At 45.0% G+C, this 26,529-nt stretch overlaps 1 long non-coding RNA gene across 1 annotated transcript in view; it reads left to right on the top strand.

Annotated features, from left to right (window-relative positions):
* Positions 1–26,529, top strand: part of LOC126198790 (uncharacterized) — a 568,944-nt gene that overhangs the window by 287,581 nt on the left and 254,834 nt on the right. The window contains exon 2 of the long non-coding RNA XR_007540100.1: positions 3,240–3,344. This is a non-coding gene — a long non-coding RNA (uncharacterized LOC126198790). The remainder of the gene's footprint in view (positions 1–3,239; positions 3,345–26,529) is intronic.

Raw genomic sequence — 26,529 nt, forward strand, 5'->3', positions numbered from 1 at the left:
CTACACATTCATGCTTTCTCACTACATATTCATGTTCTGACTACGCGCGTGCGTCTCACAGCTGTAGTCATTAGATGATCTGATGACCACTGCAGAACGGAAACCAGCAATCAATTTTAATCGAGCAGAATGTGAGCAAGAGTTCTATTTTTATAATCTATCCGACACAAGGGTCACTGGTCTTCTCCACAGGACAAAAAGGCTTCACTGCACGGAAGCTTTTGTACCAAGATCGCAGTAGATTTCCACCTCTGTTACCACAGAGGCCCAGAATTATTGTGGATTTGACGAATTTCAAGACAGATTGCTTTTCACATTTTACGTTTCAACCTTTGTTGCTTTACATTTTAAAGTTGTGTACATTGATAGTTCCATAGGAGAGGAATCAACTGGCAGTTCAGTACTGTTCCTGACTATAACTTCAGGATTCGCCTTGCCCGTGAACATACCGCATTCACTACGGAACTGGATACAATCCTGATGGCAATCGAGTAGCCGAGACCTCTTTGGAGCACATAGTTTATCATCTGCTTCGATTTCCCTAGCGCCCTAGAATCATTACAGCAGAGGTACCCAGCAGAGAAAGTATTCTAACAGATGACCACTTGGATTTTTTTTCAACAGCGGAGAAGGCAGGTATCATTCTGCTGGGGAAAGGGGTACGTGGAAATTTGGTGCACTGATAAAGTAAACTGAGCCATCAAGGAGGTCTGCAGGAAACATGGCGTGACACAATGTGCCATTCCCCTGCAGGCTCTCATTTCTGTGTTGCGTGGGAGATCAAATGGTTCAAATGGCTCTGAGCACTATGGGACTCAACTGCTGTGGTCATAAGTCCCCTAGAACTTAGAACTACTTAAACCTAACTAACCTAAGGACATCACACACATCCATGCCCGAGGCAGGATTCGAACCTGCGACCGTAGCGGTCGTGCGGTTCCAGACTGTAGCGCCTTTAACCGCTCGGCCACTACGGCCGGCCGCGTGGGAGATCCTTACAGTTGTTCGAGAAGGAGTGGCTGGCAGCGAGGGACGATAACCTGTGGTTGCCGAAGCCATCTATTCGACCGTGGCGTTCCTCACGCCAGTCGCTGTAGTGAGCTTGACCTGCCGTCAGAATGGACACTGTCCCCTAACGCATGATCTCTGGATCCGCTAACCTGTGATGCCTGTGGCGTGAAAATCACTGTACGCCGCATTCTACCTTAGTGTACCTTATAAGGGTCAGTGAAATTAAAACAAGACAGATGGAAAAAGTAAGTAAACACTTAATTATTTCAAAATTAAAAATAATTTGTATCCCAATGAGAGACGAGACTTTCACTGCCTCCAAGGACAGCTATTTGCAGCTGAAGATCAAGTAATTACAGCCCTCGGTCACAAAACTGAAGACTTTTGACCAGATTTAGACACTTATATGAGTGTCTTCACCAGAAATTAAGTATTCAAATTGGCATGTCACATATAAAATAAATATTAAGCGAGTATTAATTGGTGGAAAGCAAGCCACTACGTGCTGCTCGCATATGTCGAGCAACAGGTAGCTTCAGACAGCTGCCTACGCAGCTCCTCCTCTATCCAGGAGTGCACCTCTTCAACCGAAGCAAATCGATCACCACGAATCTCTTTCTTCAGGCTTCCAAACATATGCAAGTCACATAGGGAGGATGTGTAAGACCTTCCCAACGAAACTTCTGCAGTGTAGCCGAAACAACCTTGATAACATGGGGGCATTATCGTGCAACAGAATGATATCGTCCATCAACATTCTTGGGATTTTGGACTTGTGGCGCTGTGTTCCAGAAAGTGAATAGGCAGCGGGTCATTACAGCCAAAGAAAAAGCTTATCGTGACTTTCCCAAGGCTGGCGGGCCTGTTGTTTCGACTTCGCTGCAGGAGTTCCGCTGTAAAACCGTTAGTCCCGATGTCTCCCCATGCCATTTCCATATTGTTGGAGCGTGAAGAAAGTTATTCGTCTCCATCGATCTGTTTCGAAAAATGGAACCAATCACGATTCCATAGTCAACCGCAAACATTTTTCCATAGAAGGCCTGACGCCTGTGTCACAGTGGGATAAACGTATTAAAAGTAAAGGGTATTATTTTTGAAATAGTGAACAGTTCACTCACGTTTTTCTTCCATCTGTCTCGATTTCGTTTGACTACTCCTTATATGTTGTGTTGGGAGGGAGGAAGGTGATTTCGGTGGTGAGATGCCATCTATTTTAGCTGACGTTGAGACGAGAGTGATAAAGGTTTTAAAATTTTGTGAAGTATATGCACTTCAGTCGATCTTAGGCAGGAGATTTTAGTGTGTTGCAGAGAGCCGGCTCATCCTTTTTGTTCCAGTGTTCAGCTAGTCACAGCTACATGCTATGTTTTTTTAATTCTTTGTAACATTTTTTGCTGTACGTTTTGAGTCTGACAGCGTACGTGATTTTCTAGTTTTTTGTGTGTTGTGTTGTTGTTTTTGGGGGAGGAGACCAAACAGCGAGGTCATCGGTTTCATCTGATTAGAGAAGGACGGGGAAGGAAGTCGGCTGTGCCCTTTAAAAAGAACCATCCCGGCATTTGCTTGGAACGATTTAGGGAAATCACGGAAGATGGCCGGACGCGGGATTGAACCGTCGTCCTCCCGAATGCGAGTCCATTGTGCTAACCACTCGGTCGGTTTTGTGTGTGTGTGTGTGTGTGTGTGTGTGTGTGTGTGTGTGTGCGCGCGCGCGTTGGCATGTTTTTAGGACGTTATTTGTGTTTTTCCCTGTAATTACAACTTTTAATAAGTTTGCAGCGTCTATCTACTCTGGTCTCATAAAATTTTAGTACGGGCGCTGAAATCTTCCTGCCCTGCGCACACATCAATCATCATCATCACTGCGCAATTTTATTGTTCACAGAACTGCAGAGACGTACCTGCAAACAAATCAAAAGTTAATTTTGTAACTTCTTTGTTTTTCGAAGTGACAATTGCAGCTTTCTAAGCAGCCCTGGTGGAGGTGGCTGCTGTGGAGTAGCCTGCAGCGCCAATTAGCGTATCGCGGGCGCCCTTCGCTGTGAATGGCCAGCTGGGGGTGGTAGAGGGGTTGTCGGGCCGCGCCCACTGGCGTCGCGGGGGCGGAGGGGCGGCGTCGCGGGGGCGGCGCTGGCGCCGGCGCCGGCGCTGGAGGCGGCAGCGGCGGCGGCGGCGGGTTGCGTGGGAGGCAGGGCTCGCCTTAAAGGCCGACGCGGCGGCTGTTGCAGGATGCTGGCCGGCTAGCGGCGAGCGGCTGCGGCTGGCTGAGGCTGCGCAGCGCCCAGGCAGACGCGGCCACCATGCGGCCCCGCGCGCTCGCCTCGCTCATCGCGGTGAGTACCGTCCGCCTCTCTACCTCTACTCTACTCTGCTGTGGCTGGCACACGGTCGGAGAATGCTTTTTCCTGCAGACATCCCATAGAACACTGCGACTAAACCATAAACTACACTGGTGTCCAGAATTAAAGCAACAAAAGGAAATTTTGCAAGCTTGCGTTTATTTTGTCACGAAACAGTGTAAACAGGTGATAGTAAATCACAAACAACGTAAAGAATACAGAACGCAGACGACTGCAACTTGCGTAACCGTAAACAGAAATGGTCGTCGCTTTTTTCAACTCAACGGATTTGCACGTACATTTCGACAACTGGTTAATGTGCTCAGTGTGGGGTGTGACCACTCTGGCAGCAATACAGGCCTGAGAACCACGGGGCATGCTGTGAATGATGTCATTAGCCGCATGCTGAGGCAGTAACGTCCATTCTTCCTGCAGAGCTGCTCGCATTCTTTGAGAGTGGCTGGTGGATGCTGGCTTAATGCAAGCCTTCTCCCTAGTGCATCCGACATGCTTTATGGGATTCAACTCTGGAGAGCGATTAGACCAAGCCACGCGTTCCATTTTCAAGGAAACACCAACCTCATGTGCTCTATGAGGTCGAGCGTCATCATCTATCTATACGACGTGCGGGCCCACAGCATCTCGCAACAACCGCTGGTGAGGTCCCGAGATTACATCACAGTATCTGACATCAGTTAAACCTTGCAAGTTCACCCATACAATTTCATGAAGAAGAGTTCGATTGGTAAACATTACGGATTCTCCTCAATCTTGGTCTCTTTCCACAATGTTTGGGCCCCGAAATGGTATTCGCCGTTCCATCGAGAATCTCTCTCCAGATTAAATTGGGACTAATCTGTGAAAACAACATTGGCCCACTGTTCGACCGTCCAGATGGCATTTCCTCTCTAGATGTTACCTTCTGTGAAGACGGAGGTAGACGTACAGTATGTCTCTGACAATAAAGGCCACTCTGCCGAAACCTTCTGCACACCGTTTGCCTCGATACAACACGTTCAGTGGATGCCTCGAGCTCAGGTGCCAACTGACGTGCAGTACTAAGGCGCTAATGTCGTGCACTTACAGCCAATATGTCTGAAGTCACACAGGTCGGACCTGCTTTGGTCTTCGGGATACAGTTTCGGCCTCTATAAACCATCGCCACATCCAGGAAACATTAGAACGATTCACATTAAGTCAGCGGGCCAAATCAGTTTGCGACTTTCCTGCTTCCTTTCTATAGCCCTCCGCTGCAGAGAGTCTAGGAGGCATCTCCTCTGTGCCATACTGTACAGTCTGTGACTGTGTGCACCGCGATTGGGGCTACCTGGTAAACACTACCTCGTTTCATAGGTGCCCCGACATCATTGTTGGCATAGTTGCCTGTTGACCAGAATGCCATCATCCGTGCAGAACACGATCGTAGGGATATCTCGTTGACATTTTGATGATAATATCGTGAATTAGACACATGAAGGGGAAACAGAGGTTTGTTGATTTAATTTTGGACACCAGTGTACTCAAGAAATGAGAAAACTACATTTTCCTGAATACAAACAAGTCTCAACTTTATCTTCTAGAAGGATAGAAACTGAAGTAATGAATCAAAATTTATGCTAAGGCCATGATTTGAACCCAGGTCCACTGCTTACGAGACAGACGTGCTAACCACTACACCTTTGTCACACTATGGCTGTCACACATGCATGGAATACTCTAGTCCAACGCCCTCCCTAACACAATCTTAAATTCACATCTTCAGCCCATTTTCTTCTTCTTAAATCCTCAGTACTGTAGAGGTTTTCCGATATTGGAATACCACCCCAGCTTTGTTTTCCCATTATATATGAAGCTGTGGTGCTATTACAGTATCGCAGAACCTTGGCAATACTGTTGATTTAATAAGGGGAAAATGGACTGAAGGCGTAAATGAAAGTTTGTGTTAAGGAGGGCAGGGGACTAGGGTAGTCCGAGCATCTGTCATAGCCACAGTGTTACAGAGGTGTAGAGGTCAGCACATCTGCCTCGTAAGCAGTGGACCAGGGTTCAAGTCCCAGCCTTGGCACAAATTTTAATTCATTACTTCAGCTTCTATATTATCGAAAATACGAGCGGCTTTCAATAAGTAATGGAAAACATTTTTTTTTCTGAAATAAAGTTAGTTTTATTCAGGATCGTAACACACCATATTATTCCAGACTCTTTTGGGTACAAAAGCTATTTCTCAATGTAATCTCGGTTCAGTGCGATAGCCTTACGCCACGTTACTGTGACGGCCTGTATGCCCGCATGGTACCACTCTACCAGTCGATGTCGGAGCCAACTTCTTCTGCATCAGTAACCTCAAAATCATCCACGCACTGTTTCCGGAGGGGTGCATCCTTCATTGGGCCAAACAGACGGAAGTCGGAAGGTACGAGATCTGAGCTGTAGGGCGGGTGAGGAACAACAGTCCAACAAAGTTTTCTGAGTTTCTCTCGGGTGCGCAGACTTGTGCGACGCCTTACCTTATCACAGAGAAGTTCGTTTGCACTTTCGTGATGACGAACATGCTGAAGTCGTTTCTTCAATCTCCTGATGGTGCCACAGTATACTTCAGAGTTGAGCGTTGCACCGTGAGGTAGGACATCAAATAGCATAACTCCTTCAGAGTCCCAGACGCCCGCTGAATCAAGTACCGTGTGTATCAACGTAGGTGCAAGGCTAATGAATAAATGGACAAAAATGTCGTGAAAGCCTTTCGAAGCGTATGTCCTGAAATGTGTCGCAAGATGTCATGGAGCACATATAGATCTCTGTGTAAGACACGATATTGCACACACAGACATGCTGGATATGTCGTTTCCATGTGTAATTACGCCAGTATGCAATGCACTGTATGACCAGTGTAGCACAAAAAAGGCTCTGAATAACTTCCATAAAACCATCTAGACCCACTTTTACGCTATGGAATGGGCATTCATAACTTGTTCATGTGACAGTAACAGTTGCTTCATGCAGTGAACTGCTGTTTATTGTCCGTTCTTTCGACGTCAACGTATAATTATCCCATCTTATGTTGATAGACTTGTCGAAGATGATTTAAGAGCGAAATTAGTAAAAAGAAAGTCTTCTGGTGTTTCTCAGACGTCTTTTCTGAATCATTTGGGATACATAGAGCGCTTTGCTCAATAACAAATTTGCGATATCTGTGTAAGAGCCTAGACTCAAAGGGATCAGTTTGGACCCGTAACACCTTACCACAAATTAAAAAGAAAAAAAAAAAGAAGCTCAACAGGTGCAGGGAATGACGCAATAAACATCACGGAAACAAAGATAAGCGTGCTCCTGGGCAACTGTAGCAACGAGAGGGTTGCAGTGGGTGGTGCTGGGTTGAGAGGAGAATACGCTAGTACTACTATCAAATCCGGCATAGTAGCAGCAATTTCAAAATAAGAAATAAAATACATAATATCAATGAACATCCAGGACAGTAAATAAATATCAGTCACTTTTTTCCCTTCTTGCAAAGCAAAAGGCACTAGAATTTAGCAACATCAGGCATCAGTTGCAAAAATGTTACAATAATGTCACTCAGTCACAGTTCAACCCCTGTACTATTTGGTACCCGACAGCTTTCCTTAGAACAATTTCAACCTATCTTGACAACTCAACTTTACACATCTTTCCGAAGTCTGTTAGAAATGGCTACTAATGCCCCCAAAAAACGTCATTACAAATACACATTCGATACTTCAGATGTTCAACTCTTGGGCCATTACCAAAATTAGCAGGGAAAACAGGTTACAAATGACGAGGCGACAATACTGATTTGGTTCGAATTTCATCTGTCGCCAATGCAGCGACCTGAGCCAATGTTTCTAATTACACCTTAACCGCTGATTGGCCGAACAACAAACACATCAAATAAACCCTAGACGCCCAAGCCAAGTCATGTGCTAGGAGCACGCAAAATCACAATTTCCTTGATCAGACGTCTCCATGGGAAAATACTCCAATAGTAGTAACGCAGCATAACGTGTTTAACTTCACCATACCACCAGGGACACATAGACATGTATATGCATGACTTCTTATGCACCACACGCCAAGAGATGAACAACTATAAGTATTCAGTAACTGACACATAAAAAGACCACAACAACTCGATAATTTAACTAGAAAGCTCAGAATAACAACGTAACCATTTAATACATTTCTGGACAATTTCCGTCCATCAGACCACTGCTTCGGCACAACTGACTAGTAGTGTAAAGGCTTCTCTTTTATTTTCAGTGAAATGCAAGTTTCCTTTTTCCGTGCATATAGAAACAGACGTACCGAGCAACACCAGCGACAAGGGTGCCCTACAAGTTCAGAACACTTGAACCATCGCAGCAGACACGTTCGTCACTATACAGGGCGGTCCATTGATCGTGACCGGGCAAAATATCTCACGAAATAAGCGTCAAACGAAAAAATTACAAAGAACGAAACTTGTATAGCTTGAAGGGGGAAACCAGATGGCGCTATGGTTGGCCCGCAAGATGGCACTGCCATAGGTCAAACGGGTATCAACTGCGTTTTTTTTTAATAGGGACCCACATTTTTTATTACATATTCGTGTAGTACGTAAAGAAATATGAATGTTTTAGTTGGACCACTTTCTTCGCTTTTTGATAGATGGCGCTGTAATAGTCACCAACATACGTCTCACAATTTTAGACGAACAGTTGGTAACAGGTTGGTTTTGTAAATTAAAATACAGAACGTAGGTACGTTTGAACATTTTATTTCGGTTGTTCCAATGTGATACATGTATCTTAATGAAATTATAATTTCTGAGAACGCATGCTGTTACTGTGTGATTACCTGTAAATATCACATTAATGCAATAAATGCTCAAAATGATGTCCGTCAATCTCAATGCATTTGGCAATACGTGTAACGACACTCCTCCCAACAGCGAGTAGTTCGCCTTCCGTAATGTTCGCAGATGCATTAACAATGCGCTGACGCATGTTGTCAGGCGTTGTCGGTGGATCACGATAGCAAATATCCTTCAAGTTTCCCCACAGAAAGAAATCCGGGGACGTCAGATCCGGTGAACGTGCGGGCCGTGGTATGGTGCTTCGACGACCAATCTACCTGTCATGAAATATGCTATTCAGTACCGCTTCAACCGCACGTGAGCTATATGCCGGACATCCATCATGTTGGAAGTCCATCGCCATTCTGTCATGCAGGAAACACCTTGTAGTAACATCGGTAGAACATTACGTGACGTTTCACATGTGGCTGAACACTTCCTGTTACCTTAAATAACATAACTATCCGGCGAACGGTCCGGAAACTTGGACGATGTCGTCCAGGATACCGAGCAGCATACACGGCACACGCCCGTTAGGCATTTTGATCATAATAGGTATACATCAACACGATATCGACCTTTTCCACAATTGGTAAAGGGTCCATTTTAACACGGGTGATGTATCACGAAGCAAATACCGTCCGCACGTTTGTGACTATTACAGCGCCATCTATCACAGAGCGAAAAAAGAGGTCCAACTAAAACATTAATATTTCTTTACGTACTACACGAATATGTAATAAAAAATAAGGGTTCCTATTTAAAAAAACGCAGTTGATACCTGTTTGACCTATGGCATCGCCGGCTGATGTGGCCGAGCGGTTGTAGACGCTACAGTCTGGAACCGCGCGACAACTTCGGTCGCCGGTGCGAATCCTGCCTCGGGCATGGATGTGTGTGATGTCCTTAGGTAAGTTAGGTTTAAGTAGTTCTAAGTTCTAGGGGACTGATGACCTCAGATGTGAAGTCCCAAAGTGCTCAGAGCCATTTGAACCAACCTTTGGCAGCGCCATCTAGCGTGCCAACCATAGCGCCATCTGGTTTCCCCCTTGAAGCTAGACGAGTTTCGTTCTTCGTAGTTTTTTCATTTGATGCTTATTTCTTGAGATATTTGGCCCGGTCACTATCAATGGACCACCCTGTATATCCAGTTCACAAATCCCTCAGCGCCGAGGACAAAATGCTCAGACGTAGTTAAAAATTTAGTACCCAAAGCAAAGTGCTTACAGCAGACGTAATATTTCCCCCCAAGCGAGCAGAACACTGTCTACAGCAAATGACCCTTTTCGCTCGGACTAACTCCAAAGTCATTGTGCCCTGTCATCTGTACCGACCAATTGCCATCACATGCCCACAACCAGGAACGCCGCAGCCAGTGTCCGCACACGTCCTCCGTTCGCCTCACGTCTTCTGCAAGACCCGTTTATTCCTTCCCGGACGACGACCGGAGTCCCAGTTCGCTCCTCCTCGCCGAACGCCGCGCTGCCTCGCGTCATCCACCGCCGCGCCCTCTGTCGCCACTGGCGGACAACCGCTGTTACCGGCGGCGTACTCTTCTCACAAGGGAACCTCCCCATCGCACCCCCCTCAGAGTTAGTTATAAGTTGGCACAGTGGATAGGCCTTGAAAAGCTGAACACAGATCAATCGACAAAACAGGAAGAAGTTGTGTGGAACTATGAAAAAATAAGCAAAATATACAAACTGAGTAGTCCGTGCGCAAGATAGGCAACATCAAGGAGAATGTGAGCTGATGAGCGCTGTGGTCCCGTGGTTAGGGTGAGCAACTACGGAACGAGAGGTCCTTGGTTCGAATCCTCCCTCGAGTGAAAATTTTACTTTCTTTATTTTCGCAAAGTTACGATCTGTCCGTTCATTCATTGACGTCTCTATTCACTGTAATAGGTTTAGTGTCTGTGTTTTGCGACCGCACCGCAAAACCGTGCGATTAGTAGACGAAAGGACGTCCCTCTCCAATGGGAACCGAAAACATTTGATCACAAGGTCATAGGTCAACCGATTCCTCCACAGGAAAACACGTCTGATATATTCTTTACGACACTGGTGACGGCATGTGCGTCACATGACAGGAATATGTTGTCGATCCACCTAACTTGCACACTTGGCGAATGGGTAAAAAGATTCTACTACCTTGCCCGATTTAGGTTTTGCTTGTGGATGTGATAATCACTCCCAAAAAAGTGATGAAAACTTAAGACTTTGTCACATAAACTGCAACAAATGAATGCAACAGTTTCACAGTCGCACAGTTTTCCCAGTGCTCTGTCAAAACATATGTTTTTTACGTTTTCAAATGTTTCCGTGCGTATACCGTCAAATCCTGTATATGTCCAAGCAAATCTGAAAATGTCCTGGAATTTTGGAGAGCGAAGTTGATTATGTGTGAGTGACTGAACTTTGATAATTATCTGAAAATAAAAAATTGAACTTTTCACTCGAGAGAAGATTTGAACCAAGGACCTCTCGCTCCGCAGCTGCTCACGCTAACCACGAGACCACGGCGCTCGTAAGCTGACACTCTTCTAGATTTTGCCTACCTTGTGCGTGGACTACTCAGTTTGTCTATTTTGCTTATTTTTTTCATGGTTCCACACAACTTCTTCCTGTTTTCTCGATTGATCTGTGTTCAGTTTTTCAAGGCCTATCCCTGTGCCAACTTATAACTAAATCTGAGGGGGGTCCGATGGGGAGGTTCCCTTGTCAGCTGCCGGCCGCGGCGGGAAGTTCAAACGACGGCGCTCGATATGATTCCTTAGCGGCACGGTAACATTCAGCACCGTGTCGCTCCACCTTTTGCATGGTAACACGGTTCGATATTTCCCGACATGTTGCCCACGAGATGGTGGACACGTTGCTTCTCAAGCGTACAAGTTGCTTCTCAAGCGTGCCGTAGTCTTCGGCGGCGGCGCCCCAGAGGTCATCCACGTGTGTGCAGAATTCTTTCGACGGTGCACTGCAAGATTCCACATGCGCAAACGTACACTCGAAAGTGTTCATGTCAATAGAAGCACACGGGCCATAATTCTTAGGTATCGGTCATCGGTTTGTATTGTTGACAACAGGCGAGTACAACGAGTCAGGTCTTCAATTATTAGTGTCTCACTTTAGTGGCTGGATGTTTGAATGTTGTCGGCGTGATGTGCGTCAATGCGGCTGGCAGCTTCACATACTTACAACTCTCCTTCACGCAAAGTGACTAAGCTCGAAACGATCCATGCCGACGCACTGAGCAGCATACGCAACCCATATTGTGCCGTTCACGGTTAGAGACATACAGACTGTGCTAAACTGCACTTAACTTAATTCCATTGAAAAGATAGCTGCACGTAATAGTTTCCTAGGATCAAAAAAGTATTATTTAAAAAGAGGTACACGGGTCATGACATTGTGCAAAACTTGTTTTCAGCAATTTATTTATCTATTTACTTATTAATTTATTTACGGGACTTGGTCCAAATTCTAGTTATTTCACGCCGTCCGCTGTGGCCGAGCGGTTCTAGACACTTCAGTCCGGAACCGCGCTGCTGCTACGGTCGCAGGTTCGAATCCTGCCTCGGGCATGGATGTGTGTGATGTCCTTAGGTTAGTTAGGTTTAAGCAGTTCTAGGGGCTGATGACGCAGATGTTAAGTCCCATAGTGCTCAGAGCCATTTGAACCATTTTCTAGTTATTTCTATACAATTGACAAGGTGAGACACGGACGTGCAGCAGTGAATTAATAGGCACGCCTGTACGTAATTGGTTTGAATCCACCTAGCGGGGTGGCCGAGCGGTTCTAGGCGTTACAGTCTGGAACCGCGCGACCGCTACAGTCGCAGGTTCGAATCCTGCCTCGGAGTTCTAAGTTCTAGGGGGCTGATGACCTCAGAAGTTAAGTCCCATAGGGCTCAGAGATTTTTTTTTTTCCTTCCCACCTGTGCAAACCTCTTCATCTTCTGCAACATCCATCCTTCTTAATCTGTTTAGTGTATTCATCTCTTGATCTTCCTCTACGACTTTTACCCTCCACGGTTCCCTCCAGTACTAAACTGCTCAGAAGGTGTCCTACCAACCGATGCCTTCGTTTAGTCAGGTTGCGCCACGAATTTCTTGTCTCCCCAGTTCTGTTCAGTACCTTCTCATTAGTTACGTGATCTACCCACCCAACCTTCAGCATTCTTCTGTAGCACCACATTTCAAAAGCTTCTTGTCTCTTCTTGTCCAAACTGCTCATCGTCCATGTTTCACTTCCAAACATGGCCACAATCCATGGACATGCTTTCAGGAAACACCAACACTTAAATATATGTTCGACGTCAACAAATTTCTCTTCTTCAGAGACGCTTTTCTCGCCATTGCCAGTATATATTTTATATCATGTCTACTTCGACCACCATCACCTGTTTGGCTGACGAAATAGCAAAACTCATCTACTACTTCAAGTGTCTCATTTCTTAACCTAATTCCATCAGCATCACCTGATTCAATTCTACTACTTTTCATTATCCTCGTTTTGCTTTTGTTGTTGTTCATCTTATACCTTCCCATTAGGACGCTGTCCACTCCGTTCAACTGCTCTCCCATGTCCTTCACTGTCTCTGACAAAATTACAATATCATCAGTAAACCTCGAAGTAGTTCTAAGTTCTAGGGAACTGATGACCTCAGATGTTAAGTCCTATAGTACTTAGAGCCATTTGAACCATTTTTTATAATTAATAATTGAAATTGGTTACCAAATAAATCAAATTCTTGTGATGGAAGACTGGGACAGATAGCAAGATACCCTCTTCTGTTCTCGGCCAAACGTGGTCGTGCCGTATATATGCTGGCTGTGACCGAGACGTCTACCTCCCCCCCCCCCTCCCTATTAAAGCAAGAGGAGGGACACAGTGGTAGCCGTCCGGTCTCGTCCTGAAGGATACTCAGTCCAGAAGAGCGCGGAAAGCGGGAACATACCAGACACACCGCGCAGCGACCGCAAGCGTCGTTCTCCGTGCCGCCTGTCTGCAGTGATTCACAGCGCGAGTCCCGGGTTCACAACCGGACTGACGCCTGCAGCTCTCAGCGGACCCGCGCCGCCGCTCTGTGATATAAGGCGCCTTCCTAGCCTGCATCCGCAGCGAAAGTGGTCTTCAGTGTTCATCGGTATCCAGACGCACCACCAGACTCCACCGCAAACTGTTACTAAGGAGAAAAATGGTTCAAATGGCTCTGAGCACTATGGGACTTAACATCTGTGGTCATCAGTCCCCTAGAACTTAGAACTACTTAAACCTAACTAACCTAAGGACAGCACACAACACCCAGCCATTACGAGGCAGAGAAAATCCCTGACCCCGCCGGGAATCGAACCCGGGAACCCGGGCGTGGGAAGCGAGAACGCTACCGCACGACCACGAGATGCGGGCTTACTAAGGAGATACCCGACGCAAACGGCTAAAACCGAATAAAAATGATTTTACAATACGGAGATGAAGGTCATATATCTTTAATATTCTGCGTCTGTGTTCATCTATGTTTGAAGAGTAACGAATCTAAGGACTGTAAGGGTCAAACCGCTGACAAACCAATAACCTGTAATAGACAGCTAGGATCAGCACATTCACAAGGGTTAAAATTTAGATGTTGTTTGGCAGAAAGCTAAATATTTGCTTGAAACAAAATGTATTAACGCATGCAGTACTTAACAGAATCTTATTTCCCAAAATGGAAATTACTACATGTCATATGTTCTTCTTTTGGTCGTCATCGAAGTACAAACAGTTTTTTAATGAACTGATTAAAACAAAGTGGAATGGACCGCGACCAACACTTCACAAGGATAACGTGCAGATATGCTACATCGTTTTCGGTAGATCCACACTGCTGTAGTCCAGTATCAAACGCCACCGATCATTGTGTTGTCCACATCTTGACCATTACCCGTTCCATTCCGCTGGTGTTTGAATCACATCCTTGAAACTCAACTATCGCACTTTGATTGCGAGTAAGGGAAGAACATGAGACAAGACAATAGTTTCTATTATGGAAAATATGACTAAGTACTGCAATGTGTTAACATATATGGCTTCAAACATATGCATAGTTTTTTCCCAAATTCTAACTCATTTATGACTCTCGTGAATATGCTGGTCGTTACTAACTATTACAGGGTATTTTTTCGTCAGCGACTTGTGCCTTGTAGTCTTTTCGTCGATCTCTAAACACCGACTGTATAAAAATTCAGAATTTTACAGATAAATGATCTCGACGACTACTAAAACAAACACATCTCCGTATTTTAAAGCCGTTTTATAAGATTTTAACCGTTGACTTGGAGGCTTCACTTGTCAAATACGACATGCGGTTTCATAAAACGTTGCAAAAAAAAAAGGCTTATCGAATAATGGAAGGGGATGTTGAAACGGGCTTAGGAGAGAACCACTTTAGTTTTAGGAGAAGTAGGACCATCCCAGAAGCAATTTTAGCCCGTGGGTGAAAATAGCAGGCAGACATCGGAAAAACGAGGAAACATATAAATGGTGATCAGAAACAGTCTGCAGAGCTTGTAAGGGAGTTGCAGGGTAGGTTTCGCTGAGAAATAATTGCTAAGAACATAAATTCTATTTAACCAATCAAGCCGTTGCACGCACAAATTCAAGTGACCCACCACGACGGCGTCGCCAAACGTGTTCTTAGTTTCGTTTCCTAAAACAGAATAAGAGAGTGATACAAAAAATGGTCGTGGGACGGTAGTAAGAAGCGAACCCAAGCCAAAAGCTGAGCAGTCTCGTGCGCCATCGTCTGCGCTACGAGGGCAACCGACACTAACTGTATCTGGCGGGCGGCTTGAATTAGCCCGCGCAACGGCGTGACTGGCTAACTTCACTGCTAATATACTCACAAGCAGCGCAACGTGCCGAATTTTTTTTTTAACAATTTTTTCTCAGCACGAGCTTTTTACACTGTTTCTGACCACCCTGTGCTGCTTTGGTAGATTTAGAAAGGGTTTTTGGTAAGGTGAAGTGTTATTTATTTCATTCTTAGGCATTGTGGTTTCAGCTGCAGGGGCTGAGGTACACTCCGTTCTTCTTATGTACATCAACATGGAGTAGTCAGCACGTATGTAATGGTACAAGAGACCAAAGTCAGGATACCTGTATGGCAGGGATGATCATTTTCAACATCGACATTTAATTTGTATGTTGCTGAGGCAGTGTGGGAAGCAAAGGATTTTCGCAACTAGAGACTCTACATAAAACCATTTGGTACAGTGATGACGTATCAGTGGTAGCCCAAAGCGAAAATGAATTGAGTTGGTCGCGTCTTCATCTGGAGCGAGTGCTACGTGCTGGCTACAATATGCACGTAAGCAAAAACAAAACCATGGTGGATAAAGTGAATGGCTAGATAGTAAACTTGACCGATGACTCTTGGAGAAGTGGATGAATTTTTCGGATGTAGTTTACAAAAAGATATAAGTTATACTAGCAAGAATAATATGTAATATAAATAAAATATATAATAATAAAGTAATAAATATAAATATAATAATAAAGGTCTTCCTATGAAACAAAGTAACTGCAAACATCCAAAAGTATAAACTCTGAAACAAGAAAAAGTGTGTGGAAACTTGTTTGAAACAAATATCTGTGTGGATGCGAAACATTGACTATGGGGAAGACGAAAAGGATTCTTTAAGACGTCGTGTAAGTGACGACTGTAATCGGGTGCGTTGACATAGTAAGGAGTGAAAAAATTGTGAAACGAGAAAAAATCTAACAAATAACATAATTAATCGAAGAGAGAGGGACATTGGTTTGGCTGATATTACGAGATGTGTAGTTATGTGATGGAGGGAAAGGATCGCAGAAGCAGGCGTAGATATGTCGGATGCAAGAGTTACGCTGAAATGAAGGAAACACACTACTGGCCATTAAAATTGCTTCACCACGAAGATGACGTGTTACAGACGCGAAATTTAACCGACAGGAAGACGATGCTGTGATACGCAAATGATTAGCTTTTCAGAGCATTCACCAAGGTTGGCGTCGGTGGCGACACCTACAACGTGCTGACATGAGGAACGTATCCAACCGATTTCTCATACACAAACAGCAGTTGACCGACGTTGTCTGGTGAAACGTTGTTGTGATGCCTCGTGTAATGAGAATAAATGCGTACCATGACGTTTCAGGCTTTGATAAAGGTCGGATTGTAGCCTGTTGCGATTGCGGTTTATCGTATCGCGACATTGCTGCTCGCGTTGGTCAAGATCCAATGACTGTTAGCAGAATATGGAATCGGTGGGTTCAGGAGGTTAATACGGAACGCCGTTTTGGATCCCAACGGCCTCGTATCAGTAGCAGTCGAGATGACGGGCATCTTATCCGCATGGCTTTAACGGATCGTGCAGCCACGTCTCGATCCCTGAGTCAGCAGATGGGGACGTTTGCAAGACAACAACCATCTGCACAAACAGTCCGACGACGTTTGCAGCAGCATGGACTATCAGGTCGGAGACCACGGCTGCGGTTACACTTGACGCTGCATCACAGACAGGAGCGCCTACGATGGTGTAGTCAACGACGAACATGGGTGCACGAATGGCAAAACGTCATTTTTCGGATGACTCCAGGTTGTGATTACAGCATCATGATGGTCGCATCCGTGTTTGGCGACATCGCGGTGAACGCACGTTGTAAGAGTGTATTCGTCGTCGCCATACTGGCGTATCACCCGGCGTAATGGTATGGGATGCCATCGGTTACACATCACCTCTTGTTCGCATTGACGGCACTTTGACGAGTGGACATTACATTTCAGATGTGTTACTACCCGTGGCTCTACCCTTCATTCGATCCCTGCGAAACCCTGAATTTCAGCAGGATAATGCACGACCGCAAGTTGCAGGTCCTGTACGGGCCTTTCTGGATGCAGAAAATGTTCGACTGCTGCCCTGGCCAGCGCATTCTCCAGATCTCTCACCAATTGCAAACGTCTGGTTGATGATGGCCGAGCAACTGGCTCGTCACAATACGCCAGTCACTACTCTTGATGAACTGTGGTATCGTGTTGAAGCTGCATGGGCAGCAGTACCTGTACACGCCATCCAAGCTCTGTTTGACTCAATGCCCAGGCGTATCAAGACCGTTGTTACGTCCAGAGGTGGTTGTTGTGGGTACTGATTTCTCAGGATCTATGCACGCAAATTGCGTGAAAATGTAATCACATTTCAGTTCTAGTATAATTCATTTGTCCAATGAATACCCGTTTATCATCTGCATTTCTTCTTGGTGTGACAATTGTAATGGCCAGTAGTGTAGATGCGCCTTTGTCTTTGACTGCCCTTACTTTGCTTGACTGATGTATACTGCATAGAGACCATTATTGCTTGGGAGCAGTTGATCAGATCGGACAGCAGGGCACGACACAGATAAGAAGAAGGAGTAGCCCTGTGGAGTAAGGTCTGTAAGGTACCGGCAGTGCGACACGCGTGTCGCCTAACGGACGCGGCACGCTCATAAATTTGGACGCGCCGAAGGAGTCGGCTCGTATTTCACGGCTTATTCCCGGCCATTACCGGCCGCCGGCAGCGCAGCGTCGGGTTTCGGCGGCGGCGTGGCGTTGTATGTAAATGCAACAAGTGTCTGCGGGTGTCGATGCGGCGGCGATAGCGGGGGACGGCGCCGCCGGCAGACTCCTAAACACCCGCAACAGGTGGCCGCGCCGCCAGCAACAGGCTGGGCTGCACCGAGAAGGGAACAGTAAGCTTCAGCGTCGACGGTCAGTAAACACCTGGGTTGCTGGTAATTTCCCGCAGTATTCCGTGATACACACTGAAGAGCCAAGGAAACTGGTAAAGATTCCTATTAACGTGTAGGGTTCCCGTCAGAACGCAGAAGTGCCGCAACACGACGTAGCACGTACACAAATAATGTCTGAAGTAGTGCCGGAGGGTACTGACACTACCCATCCTGCAGGGCTGTCCATCAATCCGTAAGAGTACGAGGGAGTGAACATCTCTTCTGAACAGCACGTTGCGAGGCATCCTTGATACGCTCAGTAATGTTCATGTCTGGGGAAGTTAGTGGCCAGCGGAAGAGTGTTCCTGGAGCCACTCTGTAGCAATTCTGGGATGTCGCATTGTCCTGCTGGAATTGCCCAAGTCCGTCGGAATGTACAATGGACATGCATCAGGCGATCAGACAGGATGTTTACGTGCGTTTTACCTGACAGAGTCGTATCTAGACGTACCAGGGGTCACATATCACTGCAACTACACACGATCCACACTATTACAGAACCTCCACCAGTTTCAACAGTCCCCTGCTGACATGCAGGGTCCGTGGATTCATGAGGTTGTCTCCATGCCCGTATGTTCCATACAACTTACAACGAGACTCATCTGACCAGACAACGTGTTTCCAGTCATCAACAGTCCAATGGCGGTGTTGACAGGCCCAGGCGAGGCTTAAAGCTTAGTGTCGTGCAGTCATCAAGCGTACACGAGTGGGCCTTCGGCTCAGAAAGCCCACATCGTTGATGTTTTGTTGAATGGTTCGCACGCTGACATTTGCTGAATAGCCAGCACTGAAATCTGCAGCAACAAGGGTTGAACTTCTGTCACGTTGAATGATCCTCTTCAGTGGTCGCTGGTCGCCGCGCGGGGTAACCGTGCGGTCTTGGGCGTCTTAACACGGCTCGTGCGGCTCCCCCCGTCGGAGGTTCGAGTTCTCCCACGGGCATGGGTGTGTGTTTGTGTGTGTGTTGTCCTTATCATGAGTTAGTTTAGTTCACTTAGTGTGTAAGCCTCGGGACCGATGACTTTAGCAGTTTGGTCCCATAGTTCTTAGCACAAATTTCCAATTTCCGTCGTTTGCCCCGTTCTAGCAGGATCTTTTACAGCAGAATGATAAATAATACTAAAGCTCTTTTAGATGACGATCATTATGGCTTGAGATGAAGTAAAGGCGCAAAAGAGGCAATTCTGAGGATGTGCTTGATAATGTAGGCAGGACTTCACAAAATGAAGACACTTTCATAGAAAAAAGCGTTCGAATACAGTAATAAAGAGGGAGCAGTAAGAATAGAAGACCAAGAGATTAATGGTTGGTTTAGAATGTATATAAGGTGGCGATGCAGTCCTTCTCCCCTATTGTTCAAACAATTTATCGAAGAAGCAATGACGGAAATAAAAGAAAGGTTCAGAAGTGGTATTAAAACATAACGTCAAAGGATGTCACTGACAAAATTCGTTAGTGATATTGCTGTCCTCTGTGTAACTGAGGAAGAATGGAATCGTTTATTTTAGAAATTGATATCGGAACAACTGCGGAATGGTAAAGACGATGCCAAACTCAAGATTCGCAAGTATTTAGGTTGCCATTCAAGCTGCTCCCTCATTGTGCCGCACAAACGAACAGAAGGCAACACAGATGAAAATTGCTGGAGACTTCTTTAACTCGAGTAACCGAGGTTCTTATTTTCTGCGGTCATAACAGCGATGGATGAGGCGTCGTGCTACCAGTTCAAGCCTGAGTAAGATTGGAGACAAACACAGTGACAGCGGAAGAGTATCTCAGTCACATTTCGAAAGACGTCAATAGAAATGAGTTGCCAATACCTCGAACGATAGCAAAAAGAACCTTCGGTGGCACTTTAGTGCAGTTTCATAATCGTACTGTGGTCTGTAAACGCTACTTTAAAGAATAAAAGTATTTTGATACTCTCGTGTTCGCACTGTATTGTGTTCAACTAGCGTTTACTGAACTTCGCAAATGGGCCTCGTATTTATGGTCAGAATTATACACAAGGCAGTGGTATTTTAAGACAGGGACACAGTGGTCGGATACACACAGACGGTACGAGGCCTTTAACGAGAATGCATGCTGTGCACGAATTTGTAACCTGCTTACGTTTCGTGTCAGACAACAGCCTTCTGCAACCATGTCGGCAGCGCTACCTTGTAAAGCATTTCTCGGTCTTCAGTGGTGTGTCCACGGCGGAGTTAACCACTGTTGTAGAAGAGGGACCATTACACCTTACAGGAACTTGCACAATAGCTCCAGGATTTAGTTCCTACAAAGACGAACGAGTGTACAAATCGACAAAGCGAACCGTAGAGACGGCCACATCACGAATGAATTTGGTAACGTGAGCAGTGTCAGGCGCGTCCGTGTTGTGTGCGCTTTCGCATCGCAGTGCGAGCGCCTAACACCTCGAATGAGAGTGTCCGCACGTTCCAACATTCCAGGAGTCACAGCTGTGTGCGGCCGGCCAGCACACGGGACATCGGACAGGTTTGCACGACCTTGTTGCGGTGATGACAGACGCCTCGCCCAACGACTCACCGTGCTTTTGTTCGGTGCCAGGTTTCCGTAGATATTCTGCAAGCTCCTGTGAATGTCTACGATGTTCTACTTTTCCGCCAAAAGGAAATCAACGACAGTTCTCCGCTTCGAAAGCACCTCCCGTTACAGACGCCATTATGAAGCCTACGTTATAGCGCTGCCACCTATCGGAACTCCATGACGCTATAGGGACTGAGAGAGAATATTCTACTATGTCCCACAACATATTCCGTGTTTTTGTCAACCGCAGTTGGCCCAGAAAAAAACGTGGTGCATTAGGTGTTGAATGCCCCTGGTACATGAAAGTAACGAAACAATTGTGCATACTTGCTTGTCATGATCATGCAATATACTGGTATTTGTTACTTATTTTAATACTTTCTGAACATTGTCTCACAGATTATATCTCACAATGATTTTTCGAAACGCGTAACATTTGATAAGGAAATGTGTGATAAAGACTTTTCCATTGTTGCAGTTTGTAGCTTAAATTTATCACTTCCGAAAAAGGAACATTTTAAGTGGTAATTAGTGTTTCAGTAAGCAGTACCTCACGGATCCACAGATGTCTGTGCATTACCGCATTTTGGCGCGTGCGAGTGCTTGAACTTGATTGATTCACGTCAATGCCAAATCACTCGGAAACTGGGCAATTTTTTTTTTTTTTTTACGATTATTTCTCAGCACTACCTGCCCTGTAACACTCTTACAAGCCCCTCAGACCGTTTATGACCTTCCTGTAAATGTAAGTGAGCGTCTAATTTTAAACTGTAATTTACATCGATTAGACATACTAGAAATGTGAATCATTAGGAAAATGTTAGGCCCACTAGAAACTATGAAAGATTATAATTTATGTAGTGATGATGAAATTCATCGAAACGTAGGAAATCTATAAGAAGTAACGAGAGAAAGAAGGCTGGTATTTTTGGACGTTTATATCAAATGCAGGGCAGTAATTAATCAAAAATATCTTCAAATCTTTTTGAGATTAGAAGTCAACAACAAGTTGAATGCATGAAGCAAAAAAAGGATTTAGAAAAAAATGTAAAAGCAGAGGAAACAATTGATACAGAAGATTTTATAAGGAAAAAGTACTCATTATGAAAGGTTCCTAGGCAGGAGAGTTGTCAAAAGACAGGAAGTAAAAACAAAGTGAACAGATGAAACAGTACTGGAAGGAAAGAATACAGTAAGGAATAAGGAACTGAAACTGGCATGTCGTCCTTGACTGGCCCATCCAAGAACATATAAAAAATAACGGAAGTTTGTGCTCAGAGCCATTTTTTGAACCAAAAGAATCATTGAATCGAGTGCTTCGGTACAAACACAATCAGTCCTAATGACCAACTGAATTCAGAGCTGGAGAACAGCAGTATTTATAGATATGGTGGAAGGAATGACTTGAAGCTCTGTTCATTATGACCAAATGTGGCCCACTTCTTTCACTAGGTGTCAGCAGTCCTCGTTCCACTGTGTTTGTTTAACCATTTGTTACAGGCTCTTAATTGCGCTGTCAAGTCTCTGAAATGTGTTATTGCATCTGAGGTAGTCCCGTTCCTTCCCGTAACAAGAGCTATCGAATCTCTCTCTCTTTCTCCCTCGCGATACACGTTTTGCTGAGAGTGTATCTTGTGCCTGGCGATTGGTGCCAACATAGAAATATATGCTTGTATACGCAACCGACTTACAGTTTTCATTGTTTGTTTCTGCTGCATAGCTGTGTCATCACCTTGTCTGGTGTTGCCTGTGGTGTGATAGCGTGAACTAAAGAATGAATTTTAAATTCTCTGTCTCCTACCAAACTGGTCTGTACATTTGTTTGTATTTACAATTTAATTTTGCAACGAGTTCAATCTCTTTGTAACTCTTGATGTGAACCGTAAGGCTACTTGTCTTAGTTTGTGTTAACTTAATTATCTAAATTTACATTGTATTTGTGGTTTGTTTTCCCATTACTAATACACTTCACACAGTCTATTTTAAATTCTTATCACTAGTTGTATCCATTCCATACGCATTTCATGGAATGGTTGTTCATTTGAATACGATATTTTGCGTTTTAAGCGGAAGGAAATTGCGGAAGTGTTTAGTAAAGTCAAGATATCACTTGTTGTGGACGTGTTAACAGTTATTATCGTTTGCTTCTTTTTCTCACGATATTGCTTTATATGTTCAAGCATCTGGTAAATTGAAATTCTTCCTTTTTCTGAGATTGTGGAGGTTATGGAAAACAAGGTTTCGGCGAGAAAGGTTACGTTTTGTGCAAATACTATGCATAATTGCACTTCTAGCCAATCCAACGATGGTCGAGGAAAGGTAATCATTGTTGTTCCTGTGGTAGTAGCTGGAAGATGAAACCACGATCCCGCTAAGTCATTTTTGGTTCCATTGAGTTTGTCATCCCTGTATTTTCTGTTTACGTAACAGTTGACAAAATGTAGAGTAAATCCAGTAGTCTCCAGTTTTCTGGAAATATGGCTGCAGGGCCAGTACTTCCCTTTTGCTTTGTACTGCTTCCATTTTCCCCCACCAATAACATTTTCGTAGGAAGCAAAGATTAGTCGATCACTGTGTAACTTCGTAGCAATGTCGACTTGCAGAAAGTGCGTGGCAATGAGAAGCACTGCACCTAAATTATCCGGATTCTACATGAAAATTCCGCGGCATCTCGCTGTGAAAAGATCTCTGGAGCTTTATCTTCCTATCAGAAATGGCTTCGACAGTTTCAATGGCGTTCTGCACTAATCGATTCAACTACTCTCTAAAAGATCTTGCGCTGTTCTGTTTGTGGCGTCTCTGTTGTAAACCCTCTGCTACTTGTTCAAATGCACGAGCTGTGCTAAGTGTCTCATGCTACATCACATGCATTTTAGCTTCACCCATAAGACATACACTGACCATCTGCAGAGTCGTTTCATCTGACCGATTACTCAGTTTGACTGTGGCTAAAACATAATTCATAGATACTGTCAGTCCTCTGTTGTTTTACTGGAGCAGCGTGTTACTAGGTTAGCTGCTGAAGTATATGCAGGGGAGGAGAGTAAACTCACCACAGCTTTAACTCCATCTGAACCCGACTGTGAATATTACACAGCTGGCAAAGCTTCTAGTCTCCTACTTAACACGTCATTATACAACTTCTGCTGAGTATTACCCTCTAACAATTCCGATTCCTGCTCCATCAAAGCAGCTACAGTTCAAATGGTTTAAATGGCTCTAAGCACTATGGAACTTAACATCTGAGGTCATCAGTCCCCTAGACTTAGAACTACTTAAACCTAACTAACCTAAAGACATCACACACATCTATGCCCGGGACGGATTCGAACCTGCGACCGTAGCAGCAGCGCGGTTCCGGACTGAAGCGCCTATAACCGCTCGGCCACGCAGCTACAGTATCACTTGTATTAGCTGATCGTATTTCCGGCGTCTTTGTGCAATTTATTACTGCTTATACACCCACAACACTAATATCAAGCAAAAGCAATAGCAACACTCAACAGACACAGTGGAACCCAAGTTTCACACAAATAATTTTAAGTAGTCTTTACATCTGGCCTGTGCCCAGTGAGTACAGTCGTGAGCTGCATGACTGTAACGCCTACGAGTGCTGCATACTGTTGGTGCCAGTCCACTACATGGCACACAAAGTCCAGTTAAAATACAGCTGTCACATCTTACGGGCACAAAATGAGATTGCCTACAGTTTACTCTAAATTGTGGCAGATCTACAGATCCTTCAGGTTTAAAATAAGTCACTTTCCATGTTGTATGCCAGTCGCAATACGCAATCCTGACTATAAATAAACAACAAAATAAAAAGTCCAGTAGCAAAGTCCTGTGGACTCACTACGCTGCAGTTATAGATGAGGTTTGTGAACGCCATTCCAGATGTCAGAAGGCTGTGGCCGATACTGTGACGTCCACTCCTGGTTCACCAATCGCTCCAGGTCATCACTGTCGTGCTGATGTCGCTGGAGAACCACTTCTGGTGCCAAATTCCAGGGGCACAGTGTAGACAATCCTCAACAATTGTAAGGATGGTGTTGCGGAATCTGGACAGGCATCTTTCAGCGCTAATAAAACATGATTAGCATGTTAATATTTATTGTTCAGATTTATATAGTTTTGTCTCTCCTCATCAGCCTTGGCTGACGTCTCATGCCAGTGACATAATGGAATTCTACTGACACCTGTTGTCGGGTCAGCTAACTTGTTGCCAACCACGCTACACAAGCAATTCGGCTGAAGTCTTGCAGGTTGCTGTCTGGCAGTCGGCAGGCAAGGGATGTGTCCCTACACTATGTTAGAGCGTTCTCGATGCCATCACAGAAAATGACGATGAAGTGCAATGACCTATTGTGATGTACCATGCTGATCCTGGCCCCATTGGACGGGTACGTCCTTGCCACCCAGAAGTGCTTGCCATGATAAACAGGTACAAGGCAGTGGGTGACCCTCTCACCCAGCAGTGGTGACGATGTTGGTGTGATAAGCACTGCAAGGCACAAGGCTGTTGGAGGACTCTCAGTCTCCCAAACAAAGACGTGGCAGGTGGCGGCCAGTGTGAGGTCCTATCAGTGGCCAGTCATGGTGAATTGTATGATGTCATCTTGGGAACGGCAAGCAGTGTTTTCATGATAAGTGCTGGAACATATAATACATGTACAAGATGTGACTGGAAAGTTTTAAAAATGGGCTTGTAATTGTACAATGGTGGTTCTTACATGCTACTGTGATGCATCTCCTTCAAAATAGTCCCCTTCTGACTGAAAACACCGACTCCAACGGTGTTCTCACTTCTGGAAACATACCTGGGTATTTTTTTTTTTCCTGAAGTGTGTTAAGGACGCTCTCCATATTTGCCTGGATGTCTTCAGTCGAGTCAAATCGCTTCCATTTTATTGAAAATTTCAGTTTAGGAAACAGGTGGAAGTCCGCAGTGGCCAAATCAGGGGAATATGGCGGTTGTAGAAGCACAGGAATTTTGAATTTGGTCAAAAACTCAACGATGGAGAAGGCACGATGAGCCAGAGCATTGTCATGGTGTAGCACCCAACTCCTGTCTTTCCACAATGCAGGCCTTTCCTTCCGCACCTTTTCGCGCAAACGCTCGAGAACATATTTCTAGTATTCCTGATTAATTGTCTGTCCTCCAGGGGTAAATTCATGATGCATAATACCGGTAGAATCGAAAAAAAATCGCCAACACTGTCTTCACCTTCGACTGACTTTGCCGTGCTTTTTTCGGACGTGGTGAACCTGGAGTCTTCCACTGCGAAGACTGCACTTTGGTTTCAGGATCATATCCATATACCCACGGTTCGTCACCCGTAATTACCCTTTTTAACAAATCAGGCTCATTTTTAGTCCGATTAATCAGTTCTTGGCACACTTCAAGTCGATATTGTCTCTGGCCACTTGACAACACTTTTGGAATGCATTTGCGGCGACTTCGACGCATGTTCAGATCTTCATTTATAATTGACTGAACTGCATAGAACCTCAAATTAAGTCCATCAGCAATTGTAAGTTTGCGATCAGAATGCACTAAGTCGCGAATTTTCACAGCATTTTCATTCGTTTTTGAGGTGGAAGGACGACCGGACCGTGGGCCATCTTTAAAGGATTCCCGGCATTTTTAAATCTGTTGAACCAGACAAAAACATTTGACTGGCTCATACAATTATCTCCAAAAGCTGGTTTTAGTAGTTCGTAAATCTCAGAAGCTGATTTCCTGGTTTTAAAACAAAATTTCACACAAACTCGTTGCACCGTTTTTACGTCCATTTTCATGCAGACAGAATCCGGCAACAAGCCCTAACAGACCCGCACTCAACCAGTGGCCACAGGAAAGCTTCCACTTGCTCGCTGTTGAGAGAGCCAGTGTGACGTTCACGTGGGTCCCAGGCCACGTCGGTCTGACGGGAAACGAGGCTGGTGACGCTGCTGCCAGGGCTGTAGTCCTCCTAACTAGGTCAGCTAGCCCTTCCA

Source organism: Schistocerca nitens, chromosome 8, assembly GCF_023898315.1.
Source record: "Schistocerca nitens isolate TAMUIC-IGC-003100 chromosome 8, iqSchNite1.1, whole genome shotgun sequence".
NCBI classification, from domain to species: domain Eukaryota; kingdom Metazoa; phylum Arthropoda; class Insecta; order Orthoptera; family Acrididae; genus Schistocerca; species Schistocerca nitens.